Source organism: Nannospalax galili, unplaced genomic scaffold (genome assembly GCF_000622305.1).
Source record: "Nannospalax galili isolate Female #2095 unplaced genomic scaffold, S.galili_v1.0 scaffold17, whole genome shotgun sequence".
NCBI lineage: Eukaryota > Metazoa > Chordata > Mammalia > Rodentia > Spalacidae > Nannospalax > Nannospalax galili.
This window is the reverse complement of record NW_008342276.1, coordinates 2,464,694-2,476,606: the sequence shown is the minus strand read 5'-3', so window position 1 is coordinate 2,476,606 and position 11,913 is coordinate 2,464,694. Positions and strand designations below refer to the sequence as shown.

Genomic DNA, 11,913 nt, shown 5'->3' with positions numbered 1-11,913 from the left:
AACTGTAAACCTAAAAATTTACAGCCAATTTTGAAAGAGATGCATCCTACCTCAGGAAACCGTTATTGAATATGTCAATTGTGTTGTAATGATATGCTTCTTCTAAGTATGTTGTTATTAAATAAATCATTTTTAAAAATTAAAAAAAAAGATATGCACAAAAGCAGCTTTTAATTGCAGCAGAATATGAGACAATATTACATCAAATAATCTATTGACATACAATGCAGTAAAATTTTCCTGAATAAGCAATTATTATTATTAATAAGTATTCATAGATCATTATCTGAGAATTGTACCATCTACTCATAGGTTCCAAGAATATTATAACTGTACATTGCTTCTATTATTTGGGTTTTTTATGATTTTTTCCAGATTTATAACTATTTATTTATCAGTCTGTTTCCAGAGCCCAAAGCATGACTGACATCATGAATGCAGTATTTTACACGAATGTGACATCAATATCATTCAGAAAATGATGTCACTGAATCAGGAATTCGAAGAATTGGAATTGTCTCAGAATTTTGCAATCTATGGCCATGAAGTCAACCAGGCAACTGGAAACACTTGTAGGAAGAAAAACCACAACACTCCATCTCTTTAGTTGCAATAATGCCCCATTTATGTTTTTAAGAATATGATTCTCCTTTACAAAAAAAGTCTTAATAGTTATGAAGGACTCATTTTCAATATAAATACCTAATGTGTTTTTCTTTTTCTTTAAAATTATTTATTTAATAACCACATGATTAGAAGAAGCATTTTATTACACCATTAACATATTCAATAAAAATTTCTAGAGCAAAGATGCATCTCTTTCAAAATTGGCTATAAATTTTTAGGTTCACAGTTTAATTAATACAGTTATAAAATACTGAACTCAGCATAAACCTTATAAGATATAAAATTGAGTGAGGTCTTAACCTTTAAAATAATCTCCATTTCATTTTAAAATATACTGTTTCATACAGAAAAACTCATTTTTAATGATACTAACACTTAGATGCTTGCACATGTGTCTGTAATTTCTATGTATCTGATTATTACTAGTCACAGTCGGTTACACTCAGATCCTTGGCACCTGAGTATGGATATAAAGTCATCAGGCAGATTTCAATGGTAATGTTTTTTACCTCTACTAATTAACATGAAGCAAAGCTTTATGCTTCTTCCTCAAATATAACTTATTTTTTATTTGTTGATTTTTTTGTGTGTATTTCATACAGAACATTCCAAACAATCTTATTCAACTGTATACCCACATCCCAAATGGCACCCTCCCATAGCCCCTGCCCTACTGGAGCCCATATACTCTGTCATCCCTGTTACTGTCCACTGTGTTGTCTATGCCCCCAGCCATTCCCCAGTGCTTGTCCATCCACTGAATCTAGTCAGGCTATCTATAGTTCCTTGTTTCAGGAAGATCAGTTGTTCCTCATCTAGCAGCAATCATTTGCTAATATTCCTTAGATAAGATTGGGTTCTGCTCTTCATTTTCCCAGTTCTATGCTGGGTTACTGTCTGGGAGTCTCTTAGGCCACCCTGGCCAACAACTCAAAGGAAGGTATCTCTTGTCTGGCATTGTTTCTTGTTATGTAGACTTTAGCTATACACATGGACTCAAATAATTATATTGACCCCTTTAATCTTTGGTTATACTTTCCTTTTGGGTGTTTAAGACCATACAGTTGTCCCAGATAAACCAATTTAATTTTACATTTAAGGTCATTTGAAGATCTGTTCCTCAGGGGTCACATGGCCTTGGGAGGAGCCCCTGGTTCCTTTCTTTTACCAGTTCCATCTATGTGAAGATAAGTCAAAGGTACTGCTTGACGGTGGCTGGCTTCATTTGGAAGCAAGGAGGAAATGTTTCCTCTGTATTGACCCTCCTCTTTGTAGACTGGACAGTGATTCAAGTCCATTTAATGGGGTCTCCATGGCCTCCTTGATCAGAGGACAGGTGAATCTGCACAGTTACATTTTGAGAGATGTTCATAGTCCGCTGGAACTTAGTCAACCAAGGATGGCAAGGAGCAAAAACTGTCCTTCATGTCCCTCTGTCGCCTGAGTTCTCTTAGGGCCCCTTGCTCCTGGCACAGGAAGACAAACCACATAACACATCTTTATCTGAATTTTTGCATAGTTTATACCTTTGGGTGGGGGAGGGGAGAGACAAGGAAATGGATACCCGACACCCCGCACCCAGCTCTGCTTGGCTCAGCCTTCTGTTCCAGATCTCTTTTGCCCAAGGTCTGCCTCATCTTGCATCCCTGCATGTCTGCTCACTCCACAGAGTTCCATAAGCGGTCTGCAGGGTCCTTGTGAGGTACCCTGGTGCCCCGTGGGGTCCAGGGTAGGCTAGCTCACCTGCTCCCTGTTCCCTGCTTCAAAGTGTGGCACCAACCCTTTTCTTCCAATCTTTTTCTATGCTAGGCTCCACCCTTCTTCCCAGGGTACACTGCGCTAGCCCATGGCTCTTTAGAAGTCTGGGAGAAATAAATCATTTTCAGGCTACACCCTCTGCCCAAATTAGTATAGTCCTCAAAGTATGGCTGGTAAACATCCAAGAAGCTTAGTTCACCAGTCTGGTACTTTTAATTACCATGTGCCATGTAGATAAAGCTTGGAAAAAGACCAAACATTCTCAGATAAACCTTTCCTAGATATATACTATATTCCTTGAGCTAGTTGTATGTGTAATTTGTCAGTAGGTTTTTCGATTAATATGGTTCCTTCTGTTTTTTTTTTTTAAAAAACTAGCTAGGCATTATTTTTCTCACATTGTCTAACCCTTCCACTATGTTTTCCCCATTTAAAGTACCCTCATTTTTCCCATTTCTCCCTTAATAATACCCTTCTCCTACGGTCCCACCTCTCATGATGTGTTTTTATGTTCTATCTACATTGCTACATAGACCTAATTCTTTCCTTATAGTTACCTTATGGGATTCCATAATTCCACAATTCAAATAGATCACATTTTATTTATTGATCTTATTTAGCCAGTTCTCTTTGGGATATATTTGTTTTCTGCATTCAGAATAAAGCTAATTAAATTAAAGCATTTAATATTCAAGGTTTTAAGAATCACTAAAAAATAATCCTAGAAGAGAACTTGAGTTATTGCCTAGGAAAAAGATTATTTAAATTTCTTAAGTTTTGATTGAAGTGATGAGTCCTAGAGTCACAGACTTATGGAATTAGAAGAAATAGCCACAATTGTCAATTTCTCCTTTGTTTTTAGAGAAAGAACAATGGACGTCAGCCAATAATTTATGTTTTATTGTTAATTTTTTGAGAGTTCCATACATGAGAATTGTGTTTACATTGTTTTCACCCCTCCTCCAATATTCATCTCTGTCTCATGGGTTACTTTCTTTGCCATCTTCCAGGATGTTCTTTTGTTCTTGTTTCTGTTTCTTCCACTTAGACATGCTACTCTGAAGAAACCATAAAATTCCAGGCACCTGTCTTTTATCTTGGTCCAGTCAGAACTACTGCTGTATGATGTAACCCATTATAAAACAAATCAAAGTCGAATCCTGCTCTTGCCCATGATCAAAAAGGTTTCTGTGTTAGTACGGTTTTCTCTTCAAGCATATCCTTAGAACCATCAATGCAGTCTAGGATCTTCCTGAAGATGGCAAGTGAGGAGGAATCTACTTTTCAGCCTTGGTCATAGACTTTGACTGTCTCTGGGCCAGATACTCGTGGGTCCTTACAGATGATGATTTATGCATATCTCTTATCCACTTACAGTTGTTTGATTTTTATTACTCTTTACTGACATTTTTTATCTTATGTATTCTAGCTTTCCAAATTCTACCTGTCCCCAGGAGCTAATTAAATTTCTTTCTTTATTTAAAACCTGTCCCAATTATTCCTGTCCCTCTTTCCTCTTTTTTCCTTGCACTTACCTTGTATTGATGTATAAAACATTTCATGCCTCATATTCTTCTTCTGGATAAAAGCCAAAACTATTGCTTTTACATCTTCCATATAGTGTCTACCATGGTGCTGAGAATGTAGTAGGATCTAGTGACATTATATGAGTAATGACTTTTGAGCAGTAGGTGTAAAGTGTTTCATGTGGAGCACTTGTGAAGTACTGGGATTTTAAACAATGCTTGTTTTAAACAGCTTCATCCTTAATAAAAATAATACATGTTCATGATAGAATTTTTGGGACATCTAAAAAGCAAATAAAAATGACTTCTTATTCTGGCACTCAGATAACTTGTGAGGGATAACTTGTGAGGGTGAGTTCTTATGTTTTTTCCCATCAGGTTAAGTATCTATGTATTTATTTTCTTTTTAAGAAAATCTAGACTTATCAGAAAATATAGTTTTGTGCCTTCTTTTCAGCAATTAATATTATATCATTATTTTCTCTGTTTAATAGTCAATAAAAAAGTTTTTATGGTGACATGATATTCTATTAGACAAACTATTTCTTACTCTCTCTAATATTGTGGAACATCTGGAAGTTTCTTGAATTTTTTATCATTACAAATGGATAAACGAAGGATTATTGGACACTTACTATGGATTAAGTTTTTTCTTGAGTCTTTTAAATTTAGTGACACTTTGAATATTCATAGTGGAAGATAATTTTGTTATACCCACATTTTAGATAGTAAACTCACTACTATAGACATTGAGTCCGTTGTTCAAGGTCATAGAGCAGGAAAGTAATAAACTCAGAATTCTGTTTTTTTTTTTTCTGAAACAGAGTTTTCTGTTGTCCAGGCTGGCCTTGAACTCACTGTGGAGCTGAGGATGACCTTGAACTCCTGATATTCCTTCTACCACCTTTTGGATTTACAAAAGAGCACCAGTACATCTGGCTAGAATTGGTTTTTTTTTTTTTTCAATTTATACAAGAAAAATGTTTCTCACAGATTAGGAGGTAGAGAGGTTGAGGGTCTGCATCTAGGGATGATGTCACAGCCAGATTTCTCACACAAGAATTCTGGCTGAGGAAGGAACTTGTGCTCACCCGTAATCTTACAATCATAAATTCTTCTAAATTTTTGTTCACATCTTCAATATGTTTTAATGAAAAATAAGGACAATGTAATTACTGAATCCAAATCCATGAAGGCTAAGCCTGGTGATACACAGCTTTAATCCCAGCACTTGGGAGGCAGAGGCAGGTGGATCTCTGTTAGAATGAGGTCAGCCTGGTCTACATAGTGAGTTCCAGGCCATCTGGAGCTACAGGGAGACCCTGTCTCAGAAAAAAAAGTAGTATGAGGTATGAAAGGGCTACCCATAGAATTTCATTTTAAAAAATTTTTACTGGTTTTTGTTCAATATTTACAGTATTAGAGCCTATTCTCTTCCCCCAAGGGAGATATTGGATCCTTAATGTAGCCCCAGCTGGCCTGGAACTTGCTTACAGAGATCAGGCTGGTCTGGATCTTCCAGAGATCTACCTGTCTCTACCTCCCAAGTGCTGGGATTAAAGGCCTGTGCCATCACACCCTGCTGTTTAATCCTTTTATCTTAGTTTCTATACCAGAGCTAAGAGAACATTACATTTATTTATCTTTGTTTCTGTCTGTCTTTCTACACTGTTAAAATGCTGAGAACAAGGTTCAGGCTCATTTACCTTTTAATTCACAATTTTGACTTCTCTGATGCATTAGAAATTTATAATATCACTATATCATAATATCAGCATATCACAATAGGACTACATCACAATAACACTATATCACAATATCACTATATCATAATAAAGCTACATCAAAATATCACTATATCATCACAATAGTATTATATCACAATAGCACTATGTCACAATATCATGATATCACAGTATCACTATATCATTCCATCACAAAATCATTATATCACTCTATCTCAGTAGCACTCTGTCACTATATCACTATATCACAATAGCTCTATATCACAATAGGTCTATATAATAATATCACTATGTCACAATATCACTACATCACAATAGCACTACATCACAATATCACTATATCACAGTATCGCTACATCACTCCATCACATTATATCACTCTATCACAATATCATTCTATCACAATATCACTCTATCAATCACTATATCACAACAGTACTATATCACAATATCACTATATCAAAATTTCATGCTATCTCTATATCACTATATCACAATATCATTATATCACAATATCACTATATCATCACAATATTTCTCTATCACAATAGCACTCTATCACAATATCACTGTCACTATATCACAATAACACTATATTGTAATATCACAATATCACTATAATTGATATAATGGACTTGCAGCTACATGTTCCAATTATCTGTGTACAAGAATATATCACTTCACTTTCCTCCCTAGTTCCCACAGTTCTATAATACAGAGCTTCAGCTCCAAATATTCTGACTCCCACCCACCCATCTTCTACCTCTTTCCTTCTCACAACCTAAATGTCAACTGCAAATCCTTCTCAAGTACTTTCTCTTCCATGAAGAAGTCTTTCCTCTTATCCTTCCAGGACTGGAGTTTCTCACTCCAGACTCTTCAAGGACAAGGACAAGATGTTCATAATACATACTGCAATGGTAGGTTTTCAAATCTAAGTTAACGTTTTATCATGTAATCCCTTCAGTAAATCTTTAACAATTTTAGAGTCATTCATTCTTTTGGCTACTTCTTATTTACTACTCATCACAAATACTGTCTAAGGTTATGAATGTCTCAGGTCCATTCTTCACTTTTCCTAGTTTTTCACTAGAGGCCTGCCGAACTTCCCAAGCATTCAGGAACAAGCCAGTGCACTGTTGGTCCCACCTTCTCTCTAGCTGCGCTTCTGTGGCATCAGCCATTGTCATATTTCAAATGAAAATGCAGGATATATTGATTTGTCTCACACTTTTCATTGAAAATAACTGCTCTTTTCAACATGGTTCTAAGCAGGAGCTTCTGGAATTTACGAATATCAGAATTTTTTTTTGTATGAATGATAAAGGGATCTTGTAATTAGCTTAATTTCTGGATAATCTTCAGGACTACTGATAACTACTGTCTTTGATCAATAAAAGGTTATTTCATCTTCTGTGTCTACAAAATACTGTCAGAAAATAACTGCTGCATGCCTTAGTCCTCAACTATGAAGCCTATGTACTTTGCTATGCAGCCAATTTTCCACAGCCAGTTTTCATTGTAATTCATCTGAGTGCTATTTTTACCCTAGTCTACATTCCACAGATTACCATATGTTTTTCCTTCCTTGTGGCACCAACACAGACTTTTCAGTAAAAAATTATTTGGCATGTTAATATTCAGTAATAAATCAAGTACATGTATCTTTAAACCATAAACACAAATATTTCATTTGTCATTAAATTTGTTGATGCAGTGGATCTTACAATGCTTTTATATTTCCTGTCATTAAAATTTACCAACTTAATTTTTCAGACCTTTACTTAATGGAAAATTATACTTCATGCAAAATTATAGAGCACAGAAGTTCATGACAATGGAGAGTGACAGAAATGGTCTAGAAAAATGGCACATTTTAAAGAGAGGAGGGGAAGAGAGGAGAGTTTGAAATTCAAATACCATTAGTTTAAGGTGATTCTCTCTTTCTCTCTTTCTTTTCATATTTTAAGCTTGAACATCTAATTCTTTTGCTGAGATTATAGGCATCCCCCACCAGGCTTGACTTCATAATGATTTTAGCATAGTGGGAATCAAAGAAAAAAAGTGGAATCACATGCAGTGAGGGGTAGAGTGCAAGAATAGTCGAAATGGATATGGGGAGCATAGGAAACAATGGAAAATTCAGAAGAGCTTATGGAAAAAATGGATGTTGATAAAAGGTGAAGATGAAGATAGATTTCAGAATGAAATGGAAAATGATTAAATAAAGAATTATAGATTAGGCCATATCCATGTCCACCCCTTCTCTCAGCACCATTTAGTAATATAGCTATACCTTTCACAGCCAGAACATTTTATTAGACAGTGGAGAATGAGTCAATGAAATTGTTTACTGACCAGATAAATGCTGCTACAATTTCAATAGCTACTAACACTCCTGTAATGAAAAGATTGATTCCAGACTTTGGCAGAAAAAGGTCTGGCAAAAACAATAACGGTTCTTTGGGCTTGGCATAAACCGTTCTCTATTACATCTCGCCAGGGCAAATTCACACTAAAAAGAGTCAAGAAAAAAAAGACTGTTACCCGGGAGGGAGTTTTCATACTGGAAACAGAGAGGGAAAAATAAGCGAATCAAAATTTAAAGATTCATCTTTGTTAGTAAATGCCTTTGTGCAATGAATATTCACTGAGCACTTTAGTAAGTGCCAAATATTGTTGTAAGTTCTGAGAACAAAGAGCTTATTGATATTTAAAGAAATTACAGTGGGTTGTTCCAGGAATTGGCAGAGTATGCCTGTTGATCAAGTCTTGTTGAAGTTTATTGGTCCATTTATTTACATATTGTCTATGTTTTATTTTGTGGTGCAATACAAAGTTGAATAGCATGGACAGGGACTCTATAGCCTTGCAAAATATAAAATATTTATTGTTTTATCTTTACAAAAATGATTTAATGATATTGGATAAATACAATTATTAGAATTAAAATTGAGTGCAATATATTACATGCAGTGGAACCAGGGATATTCGTGGAATCGTCAAAGAACAGTTGATATGTGACATTTGATTTCAGTTTTGAATGACCTAAAAGAGCTTTGAGGTGTGAAGAAATTAGGGTGGTGTGTTGATAAGGATAGTGATGAAAACAGTAATAAGAAATGACAGGTGAGTTAGAAGTCTGCCCCATGTTTGTTTTTGCAGAAGTAGGAATTAGAACGTGTGACTAATAATGGGAGGATGAAAACAGTTCAGCCAGCACAACTCACATCTGGTGGAGTGGTCTTGTTTGGAAACTTCTTTCTTCTCCACCTACCTTCTCCTCATCTTGTCCCCTTCATGGGATTAGAGCTATGCGCCACCATTCCTGGCTTCTTTCTACTCATCTTCGTCCTCCTGATTCTCCCCATCCATCTTTTAAGACAGTCTTCTTATTTAGGAAAAGCCGGCTTCCAACTTATGATCCCTCCTGCCTTTAATCTTCTTTGTGTTGGATTACATGCCTGTACCACTACCTTGGCTTACACTGACAACTTCTTATGTATATACGCTGCATGGCAAGATCCTCCAAATTAATGGTATAAAATCTTTGCCTTAATTAAATACAACCTCCAATAGGAGGAATAAGAATTAAATAAAGCATAGAACAGAATTAGATATATTATATACAAGAATAATGGTGATTTCTTCTTTAGTAAGAAAAATTATACTTGATTGGAGGAACAGAAAAGCAATTGATGGTAATAAGGTACCTTGAAGTCAGATCTAATCTGTTGGGATAGATGGAGGAGAAGCAGGCAGCAGACAGAGAAAATGGCAAGAAAAAGACAGGAATAAAGGAATGCTAAGATATTGGGGATGTAAGGTAGCACAGTATCTATAAATATCAGAATTTATGGATTAAGAATTGTGTTAATACTTTATTGGGCAGAACAATCTTTCAAAAAATTTTAATTGAATTTTTGTACATTTCATACAATGCATCTTGATCATGTTTAGACTCTTCCCCATCTACACCTCCCCACAGCCCCATGCACCAGTTTTTATGCATTCTGTCATATATGTTAAGGCCTGTAGAGTCAAGTTAGTATCCCTAAATGTCCCTCTATGTGCATCCATCCACTGGAGCCTGTCAGTTCATCTAGCACCACACCCTTAAAGACCAGCTCTCTCTCACCCAGCAGCAGTCAGCTGCCAGTAGTTCCTCAGCCAAGGCTGGGCTTTCTTACTTCTCTGCTGGGTTTTGTCTGGTTGGAGTTTGCATCAGTCTTGTCTATGCTGTCACCATTGCTGTAAGTTCATAAGAAAAAGTTCCCAGCCACCTGGAAAACTTCTGCTTCCTTGTGGTCATCTGCCATCTCTGGTACTTACAGTTTTTCTGCTCCCTCTTTTGCAATGATCCTTGAGTCCTGGGGGGCAGAGGTTTAATATAGGAGTCCTATTCAGGGACACACATTTTGTTCTCTTATTCTCTACATTTTGGCCAGTTGTAGCTTTCTGTGTTAATCACCCTCTATTGCATGAGGAAACTTTGCTGGTTGAGAGTTGAGAGATGCATTAACATTCTCTCTGCCCCCTGTTCCACAATGTTACCTGAGTCTTAGGTGTAGAGGTATCGTTGTGGATGTGTCACTTAGGGCTAGGCATCTCATAGACAGTCTCTGCATTCGATCAATTATAGAACTCTGGAGTAGTCTCCATCTATTGGGCAGAGCAATCTTAGTGAAACAGAAGGAAGGAAAGAAAGGAATGAGGCAGAGATAAGGGCATATAAAAACAAAGGGTTCATTCCTCAGGCTGGCCATATTATAACAAGGGCAGCTGGCTGCTACAACTTATGGACTATTTCATAGAGGCTTAATGTGTTTCTCTGTCTCCTAACAGTCCAGATGATATGTAAGAGGGAAGACAGGAGAGACATTTACTGCCCCTCCCACCACCACCTTGTTGGAATTGTTAGTTCACACCTTCTGGCTTTAACATCCCTATGCTTCTGGCCTATGCTACTCAGCCCTCCTGGCATGGCAAGAACTGCCACATACTCGGTTTGGTCAGATTTGACAGTCAATGTTACAGGTAGAACTCGTCTGTCTGTAGTGGATATGGAAATATCTTTCACAATGACTTGGTTCCACAACTTTAGGGATGGTTTAAATTTTTGCTGGGACCATTCCACACAGGAAACTACTGAATGGATATGGTGACATATACATTGCCTGTGATATGGGGAGCATTAAATTGTTTTTCTATACCATAGATATGAAGATAAAAGAAGTTAGAATGTTTGATGGGAGATATTGGGTCGTTGTTTATTGTCATCATAGAATTAATTTATTAGCAGATAAGAAGTAGGTAAAGGTTTTCCAGAAGGACAGGATGTGTTCAAAGGTGTGGTATGTTGGAGTGGTTCGAGAGAAGACCTATATATAGTAGAAAATTGGAAGCAGGACTATTTGTGAACTAAAAAGAATCTTGGCAAAAGGATTAAGCTGTTTTATTCTTTACTGTTGGAATTGGGTTGGGGGGGTTGTATGAGCTTCTTAAAGAGTTCCCTCCTCAGCCTTCCATACACATTATCTTCTTTCTTGAAGGAGATTGAACAGACATGCCTTGTTCCAAGAGACAAAATGGTCCTTGGGGCTGAATATTTGTAAGCAGCATGTGAATTTTATATGCCTATACATGTGACCGATCTCTCATTTCTTAGACTATTAATGTACGAAAGAATCAGCCCAGGTGTTTTTAAGATCTGGAACCTAGGAAAGCAGATTTATCCATCCTCCACTCAGGTGGGAAGAGAGAATAATATAGCCCTGTCATCGAGCCTAAATGAATTCTATCTACTCCAATTCCTGCCATGGCTTTACCATGATGGCTCTAAAGAAAAGCTTTATCATCCATCAATAAATAAATAGGTCATATTAAATTCAAAATCCTATCCTACACAATGAGGGAAAAGAAGACTTATCTGATAGAAAACCATTTGGTTTCAAGGAATGGAGTAGGTTTCATGGATTCTTGAAGGTCATGGACACTGTCTTTAGCTGTTCCTAAGGACAATACCAGTGATGTATGGGTCCAAGTTCCTTCCATATTGAGATCAACACTATCCCTTTAGAAAAGAAGACAATAAAAACAAGACATTTAAAACCATAGCCCCTGAAACTAGAATTCTTGTGTTAAGGCTGGTCTTACCCTAACTAGCTAGCTTAAATTAGAGCTTTTAAAAAATTTAAATGAGAACTATAATAGTTGTCTTCTAATAAGGTTGCTGAGAGGATTAAAAGAAATAATGT

At 36.4% G+C, this 11,913-nt stretch overlaps 1 pseudogene; it reads right to left on the bottom strand.

Moving 5' to 3' along the window:
* Positions 1–6,840, bottom strand: part of LOC115071237 — a 12,047-nt pseudogene extending 5,207 nt beyond the window's left edge.
* Between the last annotated feature and the right edge of the window lie 5,073 nt (positions 6,841–11,913).